Source organism: Geotrypetes seraphini, chromosome 16 (genome assembly GCF_902459505.1).
Source record: "Geotrypetes seraphini chromosome 16, aGeoSer1.1, whole genome shotgun sequence".
NCBI lineage: Eukaryota > Metazoa > Chordata > Amphibia > Gymnophiona > Dermophiidae > Geotrypetes > Geotrypetes seraphini.
The window spans coordinates 477,054-500,491 of NC_047099.1; the positions used below are offsets into that span (position 1 = coordinate 477,054).

The 23,438-nt window shown below is 46.9% G+C and overlaps 1 protein-coding gene across 11 annotated transcripts in view; it reads right to left on the bottom strand.

Moving 5' to 3' along the window:
* Positions 1-23,438, bottom strand: part of LPAR5 (lysophosphatidic acid receptor 5) — an 84,920-nt gene that overhangs the window by 15,602 nt on the left and 45,880 nt on the right. Inside the window, exon 1 of one of the 11 annotated variants that reach the window (XM_033923788.1) lies at positions 11,993-12,096. The exons of the other annotated variants lie outside the window; for them this stretch is intronic. The gene's annotated coding sequence lies outside the window, so the exon portion shown is untranslated. Of the gene's footprint in view, positions 1-11,992; positions 12,097-23,438 lie in introns of those variants that run through there. 11 annotated transcript variants of the gene reach the window in all.

The following is a 23,438-nucleotide window of genomic DNA, read 5'->3' on the forward strand; positions in this document are numbered from 1 at the left end:
TAGCGACAATATCTAGATCTGCCTCTAACATCAGGGCTTGTAGATCATGAACTTTGTTGCTTAGACTGCGAGCATTTGTGGTCATCGCTTTCAATGGTATTTTTCAGCGATAATCTCCTTTTTCGTATGGATTTTTGTTTTGTTTTACTTTCCGTTGCAATACTAAGAAATGAGTTGCTGATATTGCTTATGTTGCAGTCTTTACTATTATAACATCTTTTCTTTTGCCGGGGATGGTCTCTATAATTGTCCTTCGTACATACACCACCCCCACCTTCTAGTTTAAATGCCTAGAAAAATATTGTCTAAATTTCTCTGAAAGGTTTCTTTTTCCTGCTGTAGTAATATGTAGCCCATCAGTGCAATATAGCTTCTTGTCCTTCCATGTATTTCCCCATCCTCCTATGTACCTGAAGCCTTCTTAATGACACCAGGCTTTGAGCCATCTATTAAAGTCCTCTGTGTTTTTCACTCTTTGCTCTCCCTTTCCATATGCAGGCAGAATTTCAGAAAAAGCTAAAGTTTATGAGTCAGCTATCTGGCCAAAATGGCTACCAAGTCAGTAGCAGAGGCTGCGAATTATAGACCGATGAGTCTCACATCAATAGTGTGCAAACTCATGGAAACACTAATTAAAAGCAAATTGGACACGATCTTGAATGAAGGGAATCTTCGGGATCCCAGTCAGCATGGATTCACCAAGGGTAGGTCCTTCCAATCCAATCTCATCAGCTTCTTTGACTGGGTAACAAGAAAGTTGGACTTGGGAGAGTCTTTGGACGTCGTGTACCTGGACTTCAGTAAAGCTTTTGACAGTGTCCCACACCGCAGGCTGCTAAGCAAGATGGAATCGATGGGGTTAGGAGAGACACTAACTGCATGGGTCAATGATTGGCTGAGTGGCAGACTACAGAGGGTGGTGGTTAATGGTACCCTCTCTAAAACATCGGAGGTGACCAGTGGAGTGCCGCAGGGCTCGGTCCTGGGTCCACTCCTTTTCAACATATTCATAGGGGATCTGACTCAAGGGCTTCAAGGTAAAATAACACTATTCGCCGATGACGCCAAACTATGTAATATAGTAAGTGAATGCAGTTTACAGAATTATATGGCGCAGGACCTGCTTACATTGGAAAGTTGGTCCTCAACCTGGCAGCTAGGCTTCAAGAAATGTAAGGTCATGCACCTCGGAAGCGGAAATCCATGCAGGACGTACTTCTTGAACGGAGAAACTTTAACTAGGACTTCAGCAGAACGAGATTTAGGAGTAATCATCAGTGCAGACATGAAAACTGCCAATCAAGTGGAGAAGGCTTCATCTAAGGCAAGGCAGATATTGGGTTGTATCAATAGAAGTTTCGTCAGCCGAAAGCCTGAAATCATAATGCCGTTGTACAGGGCCACGGTGAGACCTCATCTGGAGTACTGTGTGCAATTCTGGAGGCCACATTACAGTAAAGATGTGCTCAGAATTGAATCGGTTCAACGGACGGCCACCAGGATGATCTCGGGGCTCAAGGGTCTCTCGTACGAAGAGAGACTGAACAAATTGCAGCTCTACACTCTTGAGGAACGTAGGGAGAGGGGAGACATGATCGAAACATTTAAGTACCTCACGGGACGTGTCGAAGTGGAAGATGATATTTTCTTTCTCAAGGGACCCTTGGCCACAAGAGGGCACCCGCTCAAACTCAGGGGCGGAAAATTTCATGGCGACACCAGAAAGTATTTCTTCACAGAGAGAGTGGTTGATCATTGGAACAAGCTTCCAGTGCAGGTGATCGAGGCAGACAGCGTGCCAGACTTTAAGAATAAATGGGATACCCATGTGGGATCCCTACGAGGGTCAAGATAAGGAAATTGGGTCATTAGGGCATAGACAGGGGGTGGGTAAGCAGAGTGAGCAGACTTGATGGGCTGTAGCCCTTTTCTGCCATCATCTTCTATGTTTCTATGTTTCTATTGGGGGCATATCCATTACAAAGAACAACTGGCATAGCCCACAATTCCCCCACTACTAACACATAGTTATCATTTTTGTCTGTGAGAACCTTATCACATGAAGAGGCAATTGTGCAGAAGAATAGCCATTAATGGAGGAATACCATAGATCTCCGACTCATCCTCTCTTCAGTTTGGCATGTTCGGCAACAGAAAGATGTGTTTATTGTAAACATACAATATCAGCCTGCATTTTATGTAACAAAAGGTAATATTTTAGTTTTTTTTACTGGGGAATGAATACCATCTGCATTTAAAGAAACCAACTTCAGCTTAACCATGATTCAAAAAAGGCAACAGCATAGCCATCAAGGTTAACCATGTAGAACTTAGGACGGTGATCCCCCAGCTAGACCTCCCTCCCGAAGTCATCAAAGTTTTTTCCGCCTTATCTGCTGACCCCACACGCTCAGTAAGCAACAACCTCCCTCCCCTCACCCCCCCCCCCAACATACACTCTCACCACCATACACAAACAAACCTAACCAGCAAAGAACAACCCCTTTGTTCCCCCCTCCACCAATCCCTGATTAAACATATCTAAACAATCACAAAGTGTCCCCTCGGGAGCCACCCCAAATCTAAGAGAAACAATATCTCATAGGAGTGGTTCATCGAGAGACCTGTTAGAAGTAGATTGCAGTAATCAAGGAGTTGAAGGAGAGTCGAGAGGGTGGGACAAGTCAAGGGGATGTGGGTCAGGAGAGGGAAAATGTTTGGTTTCCTCCTTGGATGAAGGAAGAAGGGATAGTGGAAGCTCAGGAGAATGGATGGTGGAAAGGGGAGAAGGATGTGACTTTGCAGCAAATTCAAGGGTGATCTTGTGAACTTTGTCATGGAAGAATTCAGCCATTGTCCAGGGAGAGAGAGAAGGAAGAAGCTCTTTGAGGATGGTGGGGGTTGGAAGAAAGGGAGTTAGTTAACTGGATATAGTAGTTTTGCTTGGCTAGCGTTGAAAGCAGAATTAAAGGAGGTCAACATGAATTTAAAGTGAAGGAAGTCAGCATTTGGGTGAGATTTAAGCACTTCTCTTTTTTTCAGCCCTCCCCCATTGGTCCAGCATCTATCTCTCTTCCTCCCGCTCCAAGGTCCATCCCTCCCCCTTCCCATCCAGAAGAGAAGCATTTCTCATTCCAGGGGCCAGAATACTTCTCTTTCTCCCTCCCTCCCCATCCAGCAGAGGAAATAAGATTAAGACAAAGATTACAGCTCTTCAAAAATTGGTTACTGTTGACATGTCCTCTTTAATTGTTGCTTCTTCTGAAGATAATTTTAACTCAGAAATTTCTATATAGTCTTTTTAAATTCCTTTATTAATACAGTTTTTGAAAACTATTTCCCAAATATACCATACAACATCACTTTCAGATCCACTTCCATCTAGTTGGTTGAAATTTGATAGACATGGAGGTACATAATCAAAACGAAAATACATCTAAAAACCTGCCTAAATCAGCACTTGGATGACCTGTCTTTTAAGTCATCCAAGTGCCGATAATAATCGAATGGGTTTTAGACGTGTCCAGAGCAAAAAGGGACATTTTTTGAGGAGTGGTTAGGGCGGGAGGTGGGCGGGATGTGAACCAACCGAACTTAGTCGTCTTGCAGCGATAATCTAAAGTTTCACGAGACTGCCTAGATGGAACTTATACATTGTGACTTAGGTGATCTAAAAACAGGTCTAACCACTGCAGAGACAAAGAACAGACCCCCACCACACACTCCCCCAGTGATCACTGACCCCCCCCCCCACACACCACCATAAAAATCAGAATAAAAACATACATACATACCTGCTCCAGAACATTAGCACCTAGCATAGGAAAGCCTAGTAGAGCTGCACAGAGGTGGCTTAAGTAGTCTTGGGGGTGGGCTAGTGAACCATAGAGAGGAGGACCCAGGCTCATAAGCCATTCTAACTATTGCATTCATGTGAGGCCACCTAAACTCCTCCAAACCCTACTGTACTGCCATATAGGTGGCACCTACAGCCATAAAGGCTATTGGGATGGTAGACAGGTGGGTATAGTAGGTTTTGGGGGTATCTGGGAGGACTCAGCATGATGATTTTTTGGACAAGAATGCGGTTTAAAGATGACTTGGTCTGGACGATCAAACAGCTGGACGTATTAGATGATTCTCAAAAAATATACATTTTGGATGTATTTTTCGAGAATGGACTATAGATGCTACCGACTTTGGGCACTCTAGGCCCAAAATGGACTTAGACTTTTTTTTTAATTGTGCCGCTCCACATCTTCTGTTTTTATCGTTTCATCTAGTGAACCTCAGCCTTTTATCTAGTGTCATTCTGCTGGAGAGAACACGCCACAACTGACAGATAAGTTAGAGTCTCTATGGGTCAAAATTCCAGGAACAAATGGCCTGGAAACAAAGATCAGCATCTACTACCGACCCCAAGGGCAATCCAAAGAAATTGATGGAGAAATGACAGACGAGATTAAACGCAACTGCAAGGGAGGCAACACAGTTATCATGGGTGACTTCAACTATCCGGGAATAGACTGGAACCTAGGCACCTCCGGCTGCATTAGAGAGACCAAGTTCTTGGATGCTGTAGGCGATTGCTTCCTGGAACAACTTGTCAAGGAAAATACTAGAGGAAATGCAATTCTGGACTTAATTCTAAATGGCCTGCGAGGACCAGCACAAGATGTAGAAGTAGAAGGGACGCTGGGAAGCAGCGATCACAATATGATTCGCTTTGATCTGGACACAGGGGAGAAACATCGGTCCAAAACGACAGCCACGGCACTGAACTTCCGAAAAGGGAATTACGTAGGGATGAGACTCATGGTAGGAAAGAAGATTAAGAAGAGGATAAGCACTGTAAAAATGCTAGAGCAAGCTTGGTCCCTTTTTAAGGACACAGTCACCAAGGCGCAAAATCTATATATACCGTGTATCAACAAGGGATCCAAGAGGAAAAAGAACAAAGAACCGGCGTGGCTCACTGTAGAGGTGAAGGAAGCAATCAGAGACAAGAAAACTTCATTTAAGGAATGGAAAAGGTCAAAAACGGATGAAAACTGGAACAAGCACAAACAACATCAACGCAGGTGCCATAAGGCGGTGAAAGAGGCCAAAAGAGACAACGAGGAAAAAATAGCCAAGGAGGCGAAGAACTTCAGGCCATTCTTTCGATATATTAAGGGGAAACGACCCACAAAGGAAGTGGTGGGACTGTTGGATGACCATGGAATAAAGGGAGCGCTACAGGAGGACAAAGCAATCGCTGACAAACTGAACACATTTTTTGCATCTATATTGACCGAAGAAGATGTACACAGCTATATGCTGGAAACGAAGACGGAAAGCTGACAGGATTGATGGTCAGTCTAGAGGAGGTATGTAGGCAGATTGATAGGCTTAAGAGCGATAAATCCCTGAGACCGGATGGCATCCATCTGAGGGTCATCAAGGAACTGAAAGGGACCATAGCTTAACTGCTTTAACTAATAGCCAATCTGTCGATCAAATCGGGAAAGATTCCGGAAGACTGGAAAGTGGCGAATGTTACACCGATCTTCAAGAAAGGTTCAAGGGGAGATCCGGGGAATTACAGACCGGTGAGTCTGACCTCGGTACCGGGAAAGATGGTAGAGTCACTGATAAAGGACAGCATCAATGATCACCTTGATGGACATGGGCTGATGAGGACCAGTCAGCACGGTTTTAGCAAAGGCAGATCGTGTTTGACGAACTTGCTGCATTTCTTTGAGGGAGTAAACAGACAGATAGACAAGGGCGATCCGGTCGACATTGTATATCTGGATTTTCAGAAGGCGTTTGACAAGGTTCCGCATGAACAACTACTTCGGAAAATTGCAAGCCATGGAATTGAGGGTGAAATACTCACGTGGATTAAAAACTGGCTGGAGCATAGGAAAGAGAGTGGGGGTAAATGGACAATACTTAGACTGGAAGAGCATCACCAGTGGGGTGCCGCAGGGCTCGGTTCTTGGACCCGTGCTCTTTAACATCTTTATAAATGATCTGGACTTAGGTAAGACAAGTGAGGTGATTAAATTTGCGGATGATACGAAGTTATCCAGAGTAGTAAAGACGCAGGGGGATTGCGAAGATCTGCAATGTGACATAATCAAGCTCGAGGAATGGGCATCGACATGGCAGATGAGGTTCAAAGTGGATAAGTGTAAAGTGATGCATGTCGGTAACAAAAATCTCATGCACGAATACAGGATGTCCGGGGCGGTACTTGGAGAGACCTCCCAGGAAAGGGACTTGGGAGTTCTGATCGACAAGTCGATGAAGCCATCCACACAATGTGCGGCGGCAGCAAAAAGGGCAAACAGAATGCTAGGAATGATAAAGAAGGGGATCACGAATAGATCAGAGAAGGTTATCATGCCGCTGTACCGGGCCATGGTATGCCCTCACCTGGAGTCCTGCGTCCAGCACTGGTCGCCGTACATGAAGAAGGACACGGTACTACTCGAAAGGTCCAGAGAAGAGCGACTAAGATGGTTAAGGGGCTGGAGGAGCTGTCGTACAGCAAAAGATTAGAGAAACTGGGCCTCTTTCCCTCGAACAGAGGAGATTGAGAGGGGACATGATCGAAACATTCAAGATACTGAAGGGGATAAACTTAGTAGATAAGGACAGGTTGTTCACTCTCTCCAAGGTAGGAAAAACAAGAGGGCACTCTCTAAAGTTGAAAGGGGATAGATTCCGTACAAACGTAAGGAAGTTCTTCTTCACCCAGAGAGTGGTAGAAAGCTGGAACACTCTTCCCGAGGCTGTTATAGGGGAAAACACCCTCCAAGGATTCAAGACAAAGTTAGACAAGTTCCTGCTGAACAAGAACGTGCGCTGGTAGGGCTAGTCTCAGTTAGGGTGCTGGTCTTAGACCAGAGGGCCGCCGCGTGAGCGGACCACTGGTCTGACTCAGCAGTGGCAATTCTTATGTTCTTAACCTGGAAGACTGCAAATGTGTCACCAGTTCTTAAGAATTCTTCCTCCATTGAATATTTTCCTGGAAATTTCCATTCAATGTCTAGTTTATGCATTATTTCAACAATTACAGAAAATGTTGCTTTGATCAACTGTCCAATTTTATTGATAAGAAATTTATATTACATCCACACAAAACTGCTTAGCACAGAAACTATGATTGCAGCCCTAAAGAGTGAATTGCAACTCATGTCTTGATGCCGGCAAAATTATTTTAAGTTTTTCTTGACCTTTCAGCTGCATTTGATTTGGTTCATCATTCATTATAATTTCTCCGTTAACTTCAATAGGCATTTCAGGTATGATTTTAACTTGGTTTAAGTCCTACTTTACAGATAGAAAATTTAGAGTTTTTACTTCGGTAACTTCATCTTCTTCATTGTTTGATTTGGATTGTGGCGTTCCACACGGGTTGATTGTATCCCCTTTATTATTCAATATATTCTTAAGTCCACTTGCAATCCTGATTCAGGAGTTTAATATCAAGGCATTTATTTATGCAGATGATATTCTGTTGACATTTGCAATAGAATAGACATGCCAGATGGTGGGAATAAAATGAAGAAAGATCTGGCGAAGTTTGAAGAATGGTCTGAAATTTGGCAGCGAAAATTTAATGCTAAGAAATGCAAGGTCACGCATTTGGGCTGCAAAAACCAGAGGGAACGGTACAGTTTAGGGGGTGAGGAACTTATGTGCACGACAGAAGAGCGGGACTTGGGTGGGATTGTTTGTGATGATCTTAAGGTGGCCAAACAGGTTGAAAAGATGACAGCGAAAGCTAGAAGGATCCTAGGTTGCATAGGGAGAGGTATGGCTAGTAGGAAAAAGGAGGTATAGATGCCTCTGTATAAGACTCTGGTGAGACCTCATTTAGAATATTATGTACAATTCTGGAGACCTTCAAAAAGATATAAAAAGGATGGAGTCGGTCCAGAGGGAGGCTACTAAAATGGTGTGTGGTCTTCATCATAAGGCGTATGGGGACAGACTGAAATATAACAATAATAATAATATATACCGCTATACCATGAAGTTCGAAGCAGTTTACAATAAAGATACGTTTAGTCAGTACATGGGATGCAAGTGGTTTACATTAAAGATTCATTCTTTGGAGTTAAGGAGGGAGAGGGGAGATACGATAGAGATGTTTAAATACCTACGTAATGTAAATGCGCATGAGTCGAGTCTCTTTCATTTGAAAGGAAACTCTGCAATTAGAGGGCATAGGATGAAGTTAAGAGGTGATAGGCTCCGGAGTAATCTGAGGATATTCTTTTTTACAGAAAGGATGGGAGGTGCGTGGAACAGTCTCCCAGAAGAGGTGGTGGAGACAGAGACTGTGTCTGAGAGATCCCACATGCCCATCCCAGGCCCTCTTGTGGATGGGCAGACTGAGTGGGCCATTTGGCCTTTATCCGCCATCATGTTTCTATGTATTAATTGACCTATCATCCATACAGCGTTCTACTGATGCAATCTCTGAGTGGCTTAAAACTCGCAGGATGATTCTTAATCCATCAAAAATTACTGTCTCTTCCAAAGTTGATTATACATTTGTTTGGAAAAGTATTACAACCTGTAAATTCTTCCTGTTATTTGGGAGTTGTTTTGGATTTTCAGATTTTGCAGGTACTTAAAAAAGGGAATTATTGGTTATGAAGAATTAGCACAACATACTTTTATTCATGCATTTAAGTCCAAAATCAATTACTGTACCCCTCTTTCATGAACGCATAGCGTGGGTTTTAGCGCCGGCAGCGGCAGTAACTATTCCAACGCCCAAAGAATTCCGCTGCCGGTGCTAAAACTCACGCTATGCATTCGTAAAAGAGGATATGTAACGCTGTGCATTACGTCATCCTCAAACACTTCAGAATTCAGCAGCGCAATATCTGTGTAAGGCTAAACTTTATGATCGTATCACTTGCACTGGCTTCCAGTTCAATTTCATGTCCGTGTAAAATTTTATGCTTAACATTTAACGCACTTTCTCCCTCTTTTCCTAAGGCGCTTCTGTTACTGCTGGAGTGAGACAGCTTCCTAAAGCACCCATGCAAGCTAAGTTATTATTTTGTTCACACAATTGTTTTGGGACATTAAAAAATTGGTTCACTATATTCTTTCTAACACGGGAGAGGATGCAATGACAGAACACTGAAATGTCTCTAGGGGCTTGTCCCCATTAGCATTCATTCCACCTTGTTTTTCAAGGTTCTGAGCACCTCTCAGGTTGAAAGTTTATATTTTCAAGTGAAGTTTCCTTTCTAGTTCTGTTCTATGATTCTGCTCTTTTGGGAGACATGGTTGTAAGTTTGACCCAGTCGTTTTCATTGGGCTTCGGTTACTCTCTCTCGTTCATTTCGGTCTCTAGATTCTAATAGACTTGTTCTTCAGTCCCCAAGATTGGCTCATTCTAAATCTATAAGATCTTCAGCATATTTTTGTATTTCTCCTTTTTTGGAATAATCTTTCACCTTTTATTCCAGCTAAACAGTCTTTTTTAAAGTTTGAATCGCTTTTGAAAACATCCTTTTTGCAGAAAGCTTTCAATGTTTTGGGGTAGACTGACCAGAATTCCAGGTACGGGTAAATTTATTATATTTGTATTTTAATTATTTGCATATTGTTTAATTATGTTACCTTTTCTTTTAACATTGGCATTCTTTTCTATGAGTGTGTAATTTTCTAAGCCACTTTGACCTTTTGCCTTAAGCGGGATTTCAAGTGAATAAGAAACTTAAACATTCGAGACAAAAGGAAGAGAGAGAGAGATGGACACACTGGTGAGACCTTTCCCTTTGCCTCAGAAGCTGAGAATTTCCTTGATGATCCTCCAGCGCTGTCAGATATTGAGAGACCCTTCCCTACTTCCTTTCCTTACCCCCAAAACTCAGACACATGCTTTCTCCCTGTCCCCTCTGCTCTAGGGACCTGCATATAGTTGTTCAACTGCTGCTCCGTGGACCGGTGTCGGTCCACAAAAATTTCCTGCCAGTCCGTGAAGAATGTGTGTCTCCTGCAAGAGGTCCCCTCCAGGCAGTTACCTCAACTGTTAGACACCGTCTTCCTTCTGGATTGGCTGCTCCTTATCTTCAGCGTCAGCTACACTTGTTTGCCGGGACAGCACACTGTGACTCTGAAGATAAGGAGCAGCCAAGCCAGAAGGAAGATGTTGTTCGAGGTAACTGCCTGGGAACCCCGGATGACCAGAAAGGCTTCCCTCTGACATCAGCTCTGACATTGGAGGGAAGCCCTCCAGTCGGCTTTGGCGGAAGGGGGCCTGGTACAAGGGTGGGGGACTGCTGGACTTGCAGGCGATAGGGAAGGAGGGTGCCTGCTGGACGGCCTTGAACAAGTAACGAAGAGAAGGGATAACATGGGACAAAGAGAGAAAAGAGTGGGGGGGGGAGGTTGGGTTGAGACATGAGAGGGGCATGAATTTGGGACAAAGGTTGGAAGACAGGGAGGGGGGGACAAGAATTTGGGCCACAGAAGGAAGGGAGGAGGCATGAACTTGGAACACAAGGGAGGGGATAGAAAGGGAGAATTGTTGGGTAGAGATAGATGGAGAAGAGAAGGTCGAGAGGGAGAAATGTTGACTATGGTGGTGGAGAGGGAACAGGGGGATAGATTGAAGGGGATGCAAGGGGGAGGAGTTGGACATAGTGATGGAGGGAGAGGTGTGGCATGGTGCTGGAGAGGGGTGATAGAAGGAGAAATGTTGAGCATGGGGCTAGTGAGCAATAGTGAAAAATGATGCACATGATCCAGGGAAAAATGGTGGATATGGCAGTAGAGGGAGTGGGAGAGTTGCACCACAGATCTCCCTCTCTTTCCCCACCCCCTGTACATGGGATGGAAATGGGACTGAGTTCACGGGGTTTTTTTTATTTCAGTCTTAGTAGTGTGCCGGTCCATAAAATAATTATTTTATTTCTGCCAGTCTATAGGTGTAGTATATATAAACCACTTTGATTGTACTCACGGAAAGGTGGTATGTCAAGTCCATAACCCCTTTATTTCACTTATTAATAGACTGCTTTCTGCCTGAAATCTGCTAAATCAAGGTTCTTATTGTGCTGAAGAGACAATATTTTGTTTCCAGTCCTTGAATCATTTGAAGGGAAGGAAGACATGTGGGATATTGAAGTCCCTGCCTGAGCTACAGCAGCCGGGAGCAGGGCCTCTCCTCCATATTGTTTCTTAAATCCACAATTGTGTAGAAGGAATCATTGTGGCTTACAATAAGACTGCAAAAAACAAAAGGAATTGACCCCAAATATCCACAAAGAAGAAAATCCAGAGAAAACAAAAAAAAACTCTGTGGAGTGACGATGTTCCTAAATGGACTTTATTTGAAAGTGTCAAAGTTCCAAAGGTACACTGAAATCATCCACATAAAATAATTTCATCCACATAAAAGCCTTAAAGGACCTAGTCCGCTAGGGATACAGGACCCAACATGGTCCGCGTTTCGACAAAAAGTGTTCTTCAGGGGTCCTATAAAGGTGAGTACGTAGGAAACAATTGCAAATGCAAGCAGTGTCTCACTTCCGGCTCACCACACAATTGTTTCCCACGTACTCACCTTTATAGGACTCCCAGGGACCCTTAAAGAAGACTTTTTGTCGAAACGCGGACCGTGTTGGGTCCTGAATCCCTAGTGGATTAGGTCCTTTAAGGCTCTTATGTGGATGATTTCAGTGGACCTTTGGAACTTTGACACTTTCAAATAAAGTCCATTTAGGAACATGGTCACTCCACAGAGTTTTTTTTGGTTTTCTCTTACAATAAGACTGCACAAGACAGACCTCTCATCTCATGGTTGTAAAGAAGACGAGGGAAACTTTGGCCTTGTGCTGGAAACACACTGATAGGACTCCTCCCTCGACTCTTTCTGTTGTACTGTTTGTATTTTGAGGTGTTTCTTCTTTTTTTTTTTTTTTTTGCGAGGCCTTTGTGTTCCTCTCTGCTGTCAGATTGTGTTTCTTACCTGCAGGTCTGCTTCTGAGAATTCAGTGGAAGATCAGAAGAGTTGCATGCTGTCTGTGGCTATGAATTTCCTCCATTCGTTTCACTTCTCTCATGACACTTTTTGTCAGCTTTCCTGGACTTTACCCTGGATATCGTTATAAAGGCAGCTGGGAGAGGCTGGTTGACTGGCAACTCCCAGCCACTATTATTAACTATATGAGCCATTAATACAAGTTGGAACACTGAAGAGGATGACAGAGAAAATGAGAAGACACAAACTGGACACCTGTGGAGAAAGAACCAGGACTGGCACTGCAAATAGTACACCAGCCTTAAAACACGAACACACCTCATGTGGGAAAAGAGTCACTTAGAGTGAGACCAAACCCTATAAAGAAAGTTTCTTTCTCCTAGGACAAGCAGGATAGTCAGCCACATATGGGTGTTGTCCCAACACCTCCCAATTTGCGGATAAGCTCTCCAATAGCTCAGAGAGATTTTTTTTTTTCTCTGAGCACGTGCAGTGCCCGGGCCCCACTGGGCATGCCCGAGCCCTACCCATTTCCCCCTGCTTCCCCCTAATCCCCAGTCTTTAGTTTCCGCCCGTTCCCATCGGTCGGATTTTTCTACAGCTCTCCATTACAACTTTTCTACTCATCAACTTGAAGATGCCTGAATCATCTAAAGAAACAACTGGGATGCAGGAGGAGGATGAACACACTGGATCCTCATGAATTGTGCGCCCACTGATTGGATCCGGCGCTCGAGGTTTCCGTGTGGCTTGCATTGTGCGCACATGTCACCACGTGCACGCAAGCTAAGGAAGAGGGCACTGAGAGACTTCATGAAGAGAAGTGAGGCCCGAGAATCTTCCTCCAGCAGCCATCCTCATCGGAGCGTAGCAGCGGGGGATCCACAGACGAATCCGGTGAAGAGCCTCCAGGACATCCTGGCTCAGTCAACCCCCCCCGACTGCAACTTGCCCGGTCGAGAAATCTCTCCCGGAAGTCCTGCATGCTGTCGGTAGCCGCCAGCCCCTGCAGGAAGCCGATAGGAGTCTCACCAGACCGAGAGATCTCTCCAGGAGTTCCTGCATGTTGCTGCTTACAACCAGCCTCCGCAGGGCATGAAGAGAAGTGAGGCCCGAGAATCTTCCTCCAGCAGCCATCCTCATCAGAATGCAGCAGCGGGGGAATCCACATGCTACAGTGGCAAGGAGCCTCCAGGATGCCCTGGCTCAGCTAATCCCCCCGCCTGCATTTGGCCCGGTAGAGAAATATCTCCCGGAGTCCCTGCATGTTGCCGCTTAGAACCAGCCTCTGCAGGGCAGCCGATAGGAGTCTCGCCAGACCGAGAGATCTCTCCAGGAATCCCTGCATGTTGCCACGCACAGCCATCCTCTGCAGGGCAGCCGATAGGAGTCTTGCATGGTGCTGCGTAAATCCACAGCCTCTGCAAGCAACAGATCGGGGCTTTCACCCTCCAGACGGCATGCTGCCTCTTTCAGCCAGCCTCTGCAGGGAGCCGATAGGGGTAAGTCCTATCTGCTTGTTTTTGGGAAAACCTCTGATAATCTGTTGCAGCCCCGAGGGCTCTGCCCCACCCTCCTCCCAATCTGAATTTAAGGAGAAAGAATCTCCCATGCTTCTTTCCCTTGGAGGGGACCTGCAGACCTCTCCCCCCAGTAGGAGACATGCTGCCCCAGAGTTCAGCTTATAAAGGACATGCTGAAAAAAAAACAAAAAAAACCAACTTGATGTTTCTTTCTCTCTTGGGGTCCTGCAGAGTCTACAATTCACACCTTTCCCACCCCGCCCCCCTCCCCCTCTCAGGTTGGGAACGAGGAGTCTGCCTTTCTCAGCAGGGTGCTGATATCTTCAGAGATGCGGCATGTCAGACCATGCCTCTCCAAGGGTGGGGGTTTGAAACTCCTCAGTCTAAAAAGCTGTTTGCTCTTCATAAAACCTAGGCAGAGTGCTTTTCCAGCTAGCATGAGGGACTCTGTACTAGTCATGATTTCTATAGCACTGAAAGGCATATGCAGCGCTGTACAGTTTAATATACAATAGGCAGTACAGCAGCAGAAGCCCACTCAAGAGGCATTATCACTCCTCTTTCTCTGCCTCCAGGCACAGTGGGAAACGCAGCCAGGTGCACTGGCACAGATGAAGGGGTGCATCCTGCCCCTTCTCTGCAGGCTCTCCCCCCCTCTCAAGAAGGACAGAGAAGGGCGGTGGGGTACATGGAGCCACCAACCAGTCAAGTGGAGCAGCACATGAACCTGCGAACCACCAGGGGTGGGACCAGCAGCCACAGTTAATCCTCCTGCTGACCCACTCCTCTCTCAGCGGGCTACACTCCCCACTATGTCCCCCTTTAGAGGGAGCCACGCACAACAACATGGCGCGGTTCAGCGGCATGCCATGCACCCAAGCAACGGAGGAACAAGCTACACACCAGCCTCCAGCCACGCCCCGAGTCACCACCCACAAAAATAAATAAATATTTACGAAAAAAAACAAAACAAAAAAAAACCAAACAAGGACCCACCCCAAGTCCCTCCAGAAACTCACAGCCTTTCTCAAGATCCATGTGGGTGGACAACAAGTACCCAAGACAGAGTACTACAAGGCCTGAACTACCAGTACCAGTACTTCACGCAGGCAGTGGCGATTCCAGTCCACAAGAACCTCCTGAACTGCAGAGACGAGATTTGGCTGACTCCCTCCTCAGGGCAACCAACATCAAGGAGACTGGGATTGAAGTACCAGATCTTTCCAGCCCAGGGTTTCGACAACCCGGAGCAGCCATACATGGACAGTGCGGTAGCTTAAGAGAAACAGGGCAGCACGACCCCCCCTCCAACCCCCATCAGGGAAGGACCTGAAAAACCCTGGTTTCCACGGGGAAAAAGACCTTCGAGGGCGCAATGCTGAGCGCACGAATTGCTGCGCTCAAGTTCCTGATGCGGCTTTATCAGGAGGCCAGTGAGAGGAAATAAATAAATAAAATAAAATAGAGACTCCAGCTCACAACTGAGCCAGTCCACACTGGCAGCAGTCTGTGCCCCAGCGCTCGCAACAGTAACATAACTGCTACGCAAACAAGCACCGCCCGAGGGGCAGGGGCATCCAAGGGCAGCCCTCTCCCCAAGACAAAAACAACCTTGACCACCCTCCGGCCCAGCAGGATCAGATTGTCTGCGAAGGCTTGGCCTAGGATCACCATCGACCAGTGGGCCCTCAGCATCATCAAGCAGGGATTCCGAATTCGTCTCCACTCCCGCCCCCCCCCCCCCCGAGTGGGCGGGGCACCCTCCATCTGACGACCCAACTTTCCTGCAGCAAGGAGAGGACCTGCTTCGGCAGAATCAATAGAGGCGGTGACGAACAGAGGAGATCACCAAGGGGTTTCTACTCCAGGAACCCCCGCGTCACCATGGACAAGGACAACGCTTGTCCCTGGATCTCGGTAAGCTCAACAGATGCATACACAAGGTCCAGATGCACTCTCTGGGTACAGTCTTGGCCCTGTTACAGCCCGAGTATTGGCTAGTATCCCATGCACCCAGCCCACAGGAGGCATCGTCGCTCAAAAAGCCAAGACAGCGCCTCCAGTACAAGGTCCTGCCCCTTGGACTCTCAACGGCTCCAAGAGCGTTCACAAAGTGCATGGCAGTGGCACATCCTCGCCTTCAAGGGGTGCGCGTCCTATCTTATCTCGACAGCTGGCAGCCCCGTCAACCACCATAACCCTCCTCCAAGAACTGGGGTTTCTCATCAACTACATGAAATCCCACTTCATACCCACCCAGGGGATATCGTTCATCTGGGCAGTCATCGACACCATGCAGACCAAGGCCGTCCTACGGGACTACCAGATCGACGCCATGACATCCCTGGCCCAGTGCATCCCTGCCAGCAGCTCATGGTCAGCACGCTCCGGTCTTTGTTGTGCAGCACACCAGACTACTCATGTGATCCCTGAAAGGGCACCTCAGACGTCACTGGGACCAGTGTACGCAACCTCTGACCACCCACCCACTGGAGCTCAGGGCCTTAGGGAATGCCCTCGAAACCTTCAAACAGGCAGGGCAGTCCTCACCCAAACAGAAAACCAGGTGGCCTCGCACTATATCAGCAAACAGGGAGGGACAGGGTCAACCTCGCTATGCAAGGAAGCTTGCCACATGTGGGAGTTCTCCAACTCCATTTAATGCACCATCCAGGCAACTTACCTCCTGTGGGAGCAGAACGACCTGGCAGAAAGACTCAGCCACCAGCTGGATCCTGATGAATGGTGTCTCAACCCAGCGGCGATGAAGAAGATCTTCAGCACCTGGGGCACACCGAGCATCGACCTGTTTGCAACCGAACTGAACTCAAAATACTCGACCTTCTGCGCAAAGAGATCAACCCATCGCCATCTCAGCCCCGACGGTCTGTCTGTGAGTTGGAACACCCTAAGTCCTGCAGAAGATTCTTCAGGACAGAGCAACGGTGATCATGATTGCCCTGTTCGGGCTCCTGCAACCATGGTTCCCATTCCGGCAAGGGATAGCGGTTCACCCACCTCTCCCCGCTCCCGATCAGTGCGGTTCTCATTACCCCCTCCACCACGACCTGCGTTCCTTAGCCCTGACCGCATGGATGATGAAAGGATGAACCTACCACAAGACGTGGAGCACACTCTTATGGCAGCCAGAAGACCTTCAACAGAAAACGCTATGGGTTGAAAGGGAGAAGGTTCCGCTACCAGTGCACAGACACGCAGCGAGACCCCTACAACTGCCCCATACCGGACATCCTGCAGTACATACTGAACTTATCTCAGGGAGACCTAAAACCCACTTCCATCAAGGTCCACCTAAGTGCAATCACGGCATACCACGCTGGCCTAGACAGCAAACCAGTGTCGAGGCATCCAGTAATCACAAAAGGACTGTGCAATCTGCACCCACCGGTCAGACCACCACCGCCCGGATGGGACCTCAACTTGGTGCCGCATCATCTCACCTCGACCCCTTCAAACCTATGGGGGAGGCAGTTCCCGTATTCCTGGCTGGGAAAACCCTGACCATCGTGTCTACCGACACACTCCCTCATGAGAACAGGGTGGTACCCAGAACCCACCCCCGATTCTTGCCGAATGTGGCTTCAGCGTGCCTCCCGGCACTCTACATCTCCCCACAGGGAGGCACACTGCCACCTCAGGAACACCTCCTGGACTGTGTGCGGGCCCTGACTATGCAGCAGATTAGACAAGCCTCAATTGTTCGTCTCCTACGACCAAAACAGATCAGGACTTCCGGCCACCAAACGCAGGCGCGTGCGCTGGATATAAGAGTGCATCCCCTTCACCTATAGAAAAGCGCAGCATCAACCGCAGGTGGGAGCCAACGCCCACCAGCGCAGAACCATAGCCAACACAACGGCACATCTGCACCACACACCAATAGGGGACATCTGCGATGCAGCCACTTGGTCCTCCATGCACACCTTCACCAAGCACAGGTTCCCTCCCGGGAGGGACAGCAACCACTAGCACAGCCTTGACAAACACTGATCAAGTAGGGTGTTATAAATATCGACAAACACTGTTCAAGTAGGGTGTTATAGATATTGATTAAGTAGGTCTTCCAGCACTCCTTCCTAGACTGAATGTGGAATAGGCAAGTATGAATTCTCACATGCAAGTACGATTTGTCACTGTTGACCAGTTGGTTTCTCACTGTTCATTGATTGTCATTGACCAATTTCACTGTTCTGTGAGTTAAGTAGGTCTTCCAGCAATCCTGTCTAGTCTGAAGGTGGAATAGGCAAGTATGAATTCTCATATGCAAGTACGAATTGTCACTATTGACCAGTTATGAATTGTCACCGTTGACCAGTTGGTTTTCTCACTGTTCATTGATTGTCATTGACCAGTTTTCACTGTTCTGTGAGTTAAGTAGGTCTTCCAGCACTCCTGTCTAGTCTGAATGTGGAATAGGCAAGTATGAATTCTCATATGCAAGTACGAATTGTCACTGTTGACCAGTTACGAATTGTCACTGTTGACCAGTTGGTTTTCTCACTGTTCATTGATTGTCATTGACCAGTTTCGCTGTTCTGTGAGTTAAGTAGGTCTTCCAGCACTCCTGTCTAGACTGAATGTGGAATAGGCAAGTATGAATTCTCACATGCAAGTACGAATTGTCACTTTTGACCAGTTGGTTTCTCACTGTTCATTGATTGTCATTGACCAGTTCACTGTTCTGTGAGTATTATTGCTCAGTTAACACAGCACTTTATCTAAAACCTTGTTTCCACAACTTTACCTGCTTTGCCTGATTACCCTGCCCGGCTCGGCCTCCACAGCCAGGCGAGGGATGCACAAAGCGCTAAGACGCAGATCCAGTCGGTACATCCCTCGGCTAGGGAGTCACCCATTTGTGGCTGACTCATCCTGCTTGTCCTAGGAGAAAGTGTAGTTACTTACCTGTAACGTAGGTTCTCCGTGGACAGCAGGATAGTCAGCCACACATCCCACCCGCCTCCCCATACGGCCAACCCGGCCACAGCTAGGAACATCCTGGGGATTAGGGGGAAGCAGGGGGAAATGGGTAGGGCTCGGGCATGCCCAGTGGGGCCCGGGCACTGCACGTGCTCAGAGAGAAAAAAAAAAAAAAAAATCTCTCTGAGCTATTGGAGAGCTTATCCGCAAATTGGGAGGTGTTGGGACAACACCCATATGTGGCTGACTATCCTGCTGTCCACGGAGAACCTACGTTACAGGTAAGTAACTACACTATATGCAAGCAGGGAACATAAGAACATAAGAACATAAGAACTGCCTTCTCCGGATCAGACCTTCGGTCCATCAAGTCCGGCGATCCGCACACGCGGAGGCCCTGCCAGGTGTACACCTGGCTTAATTTATAGTCCACCATATCCTTATATGCCTCTCTTAAGGAGATATGCATCTAGTTTGCTCTTGAAGCCTAGGACGGTCGATTCCGTCATAATCTCCTCTGGGAGGGCATTCCAGGTGTCAACCACTCTCTGAGTGAAGCAGAACTTCCTGACATTAGTCCTGAACCTGTCCCCCCTTAGCTTCATTACATGTCCTCTAGTCCGTGTCAAATTGGACAATGTAAATAATCTTCTCTGCTCTATTTTGTCGATTCCTTTCAGTATTTTGAAGGTCTCGATCATATCCCCACGCAGTCTCCTTTTCTCAAGGGAGAACAATCCTAGTGTTATAAGTCTGTCCTCGTATTCCAGTTTCTCCATACCCTTCACCAGTTTTGTTGCTCGTCTCTGCACCCTCTCCAGCAGTTTTATATCCTTCTTTAGGTAGGGAGACCAATGTTGGACGCAGTATTCCAAGTGGGGTCTGACCATTGCCCTATAAAGCGGCATTATAACTTTCTCCGATCTACTCGAGATTCCTTTCTTTATCATGCCCAACATTCTATTTGCCTTCTTTGCCGCTGCCGTGCATTGTGCCGACGGCTTCAGGGTCCTATCTATCAGTACACCCAGGTCCTTTTCTTGTTCACTCTTCCCCAGAGTTGCACCTGACATTGTATACTCGTATTCCTTATTCTTATTGCCTAAATGCATTACCTTGCATTTCTCCACATTGAACTTCATCTGCCATTTCTCTGCCCATGTTTCCAACCGACACAAGTCGCTCTGGAGTTTCTCCCTATCCTCCTGCGATCTGATCGCCCGGCATAGTTTTGTATCGTCTGCAAACTTGATGATCTCACTGGATGTTCCTTCCTCCAGGTCATTGATATAAATATTAAAAAGGATCGGCCCAAGTACCGAGCCCTGGGGTACACCACTAGTCACTTTCTCCCAGTCGGAGAACTTCCCATTTATGCCCACTCTCTGCTTTCGGTTTTCCAGCCATTTGCCTATCCATCTTTGTATATCCCCCTCTATGCCATGGCTTTGTAGTTTCCTGAGAAGTCTTTCGTGTGGAACTTTGTCGAACGCTTTCTGGAAGTCCAAGTATATTATGTCCACCGGCTTCCCACTATCAATTTGCTCGTTCACGGTCTCAAAAAATTGGAGTAAATTCGTCAAACATGATTTCCCTTTCCTGAATCCATGTTGACTGGGTTTCATCAAGTCGTGTGCGTCCAAGTGCCGGACTATGCTATCCTTGATCAGTGCTTCAACCATCTTGCCGGGGACAGACGTAAGACTCACAGGTCTATAGTTGCCCGGTTCCCCTCTCGATCCTTTTTTGAAATTGGGGTGACGTTCGCTATCCTCCAGTCGTCCGGTATCTGTCCAGTTCTGATTGTCAGGTTTGCAAGTTTTTGCAATAACTCTCCGATTTCAACCTTCAATTCCTTTAAGACTCTCGGATGAATCCCATCCGGTCCAGGGGATTTGTCACTTTTAAGTTTGTCGATCTGATAGTATATCTGGTCTAAGTCCACTTCAACTGTGGTGAGGCTGTCTTCTGTTTCTCCTGCAAACACTTTCTCCGCTTCAGGTATTGTTGAGGTGTCCTCTTTCGTAAAGACGGACGCAAAGAAGGAATTTAGTTTGTCTGCGATTTGTTTATCTTCCTTGATGTACCCTTTTCTTCCCTGGTCGTCCAGGGGTCCCACTGCCTCTTTTGCAGGTTTTTTCCCTTTCACGTATCTAAAGAAGGGCTTGAAGTTTTTGGCCTCCTGGGCTATTTTTTCCTCATATTCCTGTTTTGCATCCCTCACCGCCTTGTGACATTTCTTCTGATCATCTTTATGTTTGTTCCAGGCTTCGGTTGTCTTTATGCATTTCCATTTTTTGAAAGAGTCCTTCTTTTCTTTTATGGCTTCCTTCACCTGTATGGTAAGCCATGCCAGTTCTCTTTTTCTCTTTGTTCTCTGATCTTTGGAAATCCTCGGAATGTAGAGATCTTGTGCTTCTGTGATAGTATTTTTCAGTAGGGTCCATGCCTGATCAACCGTTTCAAGTTTGTCCACCATCTTCTCGAGTCGTTTTTCTACCATGGCTCTCATGCTATCGTATTTACCCTTTTTAAAGTTCAAGGTGGTGGTTAAGGTTTTGGCATGTTTCCCTTTCCCGATGTCAAGTTTAAAGTTGATTACATTGTGATCACTCGTTCCCAGTGGAACCATGACTTCCACTTCTGTTATCGGTCCCGTGAGGCCATTTAGGACCAAGTCCAAGGTGGCGTTGCCTCTTGTCGGCTCTTTTACCATTTGTTCCAGGAAGCAATCCCCTAGCACCTCCAGGAACTTGGCTTCCTTGCCGCAGTTGGAGGTTGCTAGTTTCCAGTCTATCCCTGGGAAATTGAAGTCTCCCAATATAATTACATTGCCCGTCTTGCATTCTTGTTTGATTTCCTCCATCATTTCTGAGTCAGTTTCCTCCGCCTGTCCTGGGGGACGATAGTAAAGGCCAATTTTCGTATCTGCACCATATTGACCAGGAATTTTGATCCAGAGTGACTCAAGCTTCTCTTTCATTTCTGTTGTAACCATTTCAACAGAATCTATTCCCTCCTTAACATATAGAGCAATACCTCCACCTTTCTGCCCTACTCGATCTCTTCTATACAGTTTGTATCCCTGTAGTACTGTGTCCCATTTGTTTTCTTCATTCCACCATGTTTCTGTTATGCCAATGATGTCCAATATGTCATGTCTTGCTATTGTCTCTAGTTCCCCCATTTTGTTACCCAGACTTCTAGCATTCGTATACATACATCTAAGTTCCCTTCGTGTTACCTTTTTGGACCTTCTACTCTTGGCTGTCCCTGTAGTTTCAATTACGGTATCATTTACTGCTCCTGTGTTATCACCCTTGTTTGCTGTGTGGTCGTCCCCTCCTGTGTCTGAGTTGTCCCTTCCTGCTTTTTCTCCCTTATTGGCTGTGAGGTCGTCTTCTCTTGTGTAGGAGTAGTAGTCCTTGGCTTCTTCGCCGGGGCATCCTGCTATCCGTACCATCGACCGGTGGTCGACTGTCGGCTTTCCCCTATCTTTCAGTTTAAAGCCTTCTCGATTGCCTTCTTCATGTTGCCTGCCAAAACTCTTGCTCCTTCCTTGTTGAGGTGTAGTCCGTCCCTTCTGTAGTACTTGCTTTTTCCCCAGAACGCCGTCCAGTTGCGCACGAAGTCGAAGCCTTCTTCTTCGCACCATCGTCTCATCCAGGCGTTGATTACTTGCAATTCCCCTTGTCTCTTTCCATCCGCTCTTGGTACTGGGAGGATCTCAGAGAAGGCCACCTTCACCTCCCTGATCTTCAGTTGTCTTCCGAGTGAGCGGAGCTGGCCCTTCATCTCTTCCCTGTCATACTTCCGCCCGCTCACATCATTTGTTCCCACGTGGATAAGTACAGCGGTGTCCTCTCCCCCTGCTCCATCTATGATCCTGGAGATCCTGTTGGTCACATCCTTCACTCTTGCTCCAGGCAGACAGGTGACAACTCTGTCCTCTCTTCCTCCTGCGGTGTGGCTGTCCACATGTCGTATGATGGAGTCGCCTACGATGATCCCCATCTTCTTTATTCGGGAGTTCCTTGGGGGGCGTAGGTCCACGTCCTTGGAGTAGGGCCAGTCTTCTTCCTCCAATGATACTCTTGAAATTGTTTCCTGTTCTTTGGGTGGGGCGATGTCTTCCTGTGCTCTCACTATTCCTCCTGGTGTGCAGTTGTCTCCTACCTCGTCTTCAGTTTCTTCTGTGTTTGCATGGGTGTCTTCTCTCCTCACATCGGTTTCCTGAGTACAGAACATAAGCAATGCCTCTGCTGGGTCAGACCTGAGGTCCATCGTGTCCAGCAGTCCGCTCACGCGGCGGCCCAACAGGTCCAGGACCTGTGCAGTAATCCTCTATCTATACCCCTCTATCCCCTTTTCCAACAGGAAATTGTCCAATCCTTTCTTGAACCCCTGTACCGTACTCTGTCCTATTATGCCCTCTGGAAGCGCATTCCAGGTGTCCACCACACGCTGGGTAAAGAAGAACTTCCTAGCATTCGTTTTGAATCTGTCCCCTTTCAACTTTTCCGAGTGCCCTCTTGTTCTTTTATTATTCAAAAGTTTGAAGAATCTGTCCCTCTCTATGCCCTTCATGATCTTATAAGTCTCTATCATATCCCCTCTAAGTCTCCTCTTCTCCAGGGAAAAGAGTCCCAGTTTCTCCAATCTCTCAGCGTATGAAAGGTTTCCCAAACCTTTTATCAGACATGTCGCTCTCCTCTGAACCCTCTCAAGTAACGCTATATCCTTCTTAAGGTACGGCGACCAATATTGGACGCAGTACTCCAAATACTCCAAATACAATGGCAGGATAACTTCTTTCGTCCTAGTTGTAATACCCTTCTTGATTATACCTTTGCTTTCTTAGCAGCCGCTGCGCACTGTGCCGTCGGCTTCATTGTCATGTCCACCATTACCCCCAAGTCCCTTTCTTGGCTACTCTCATTTAATAACATCCCTCCCATATTCAGAACGTG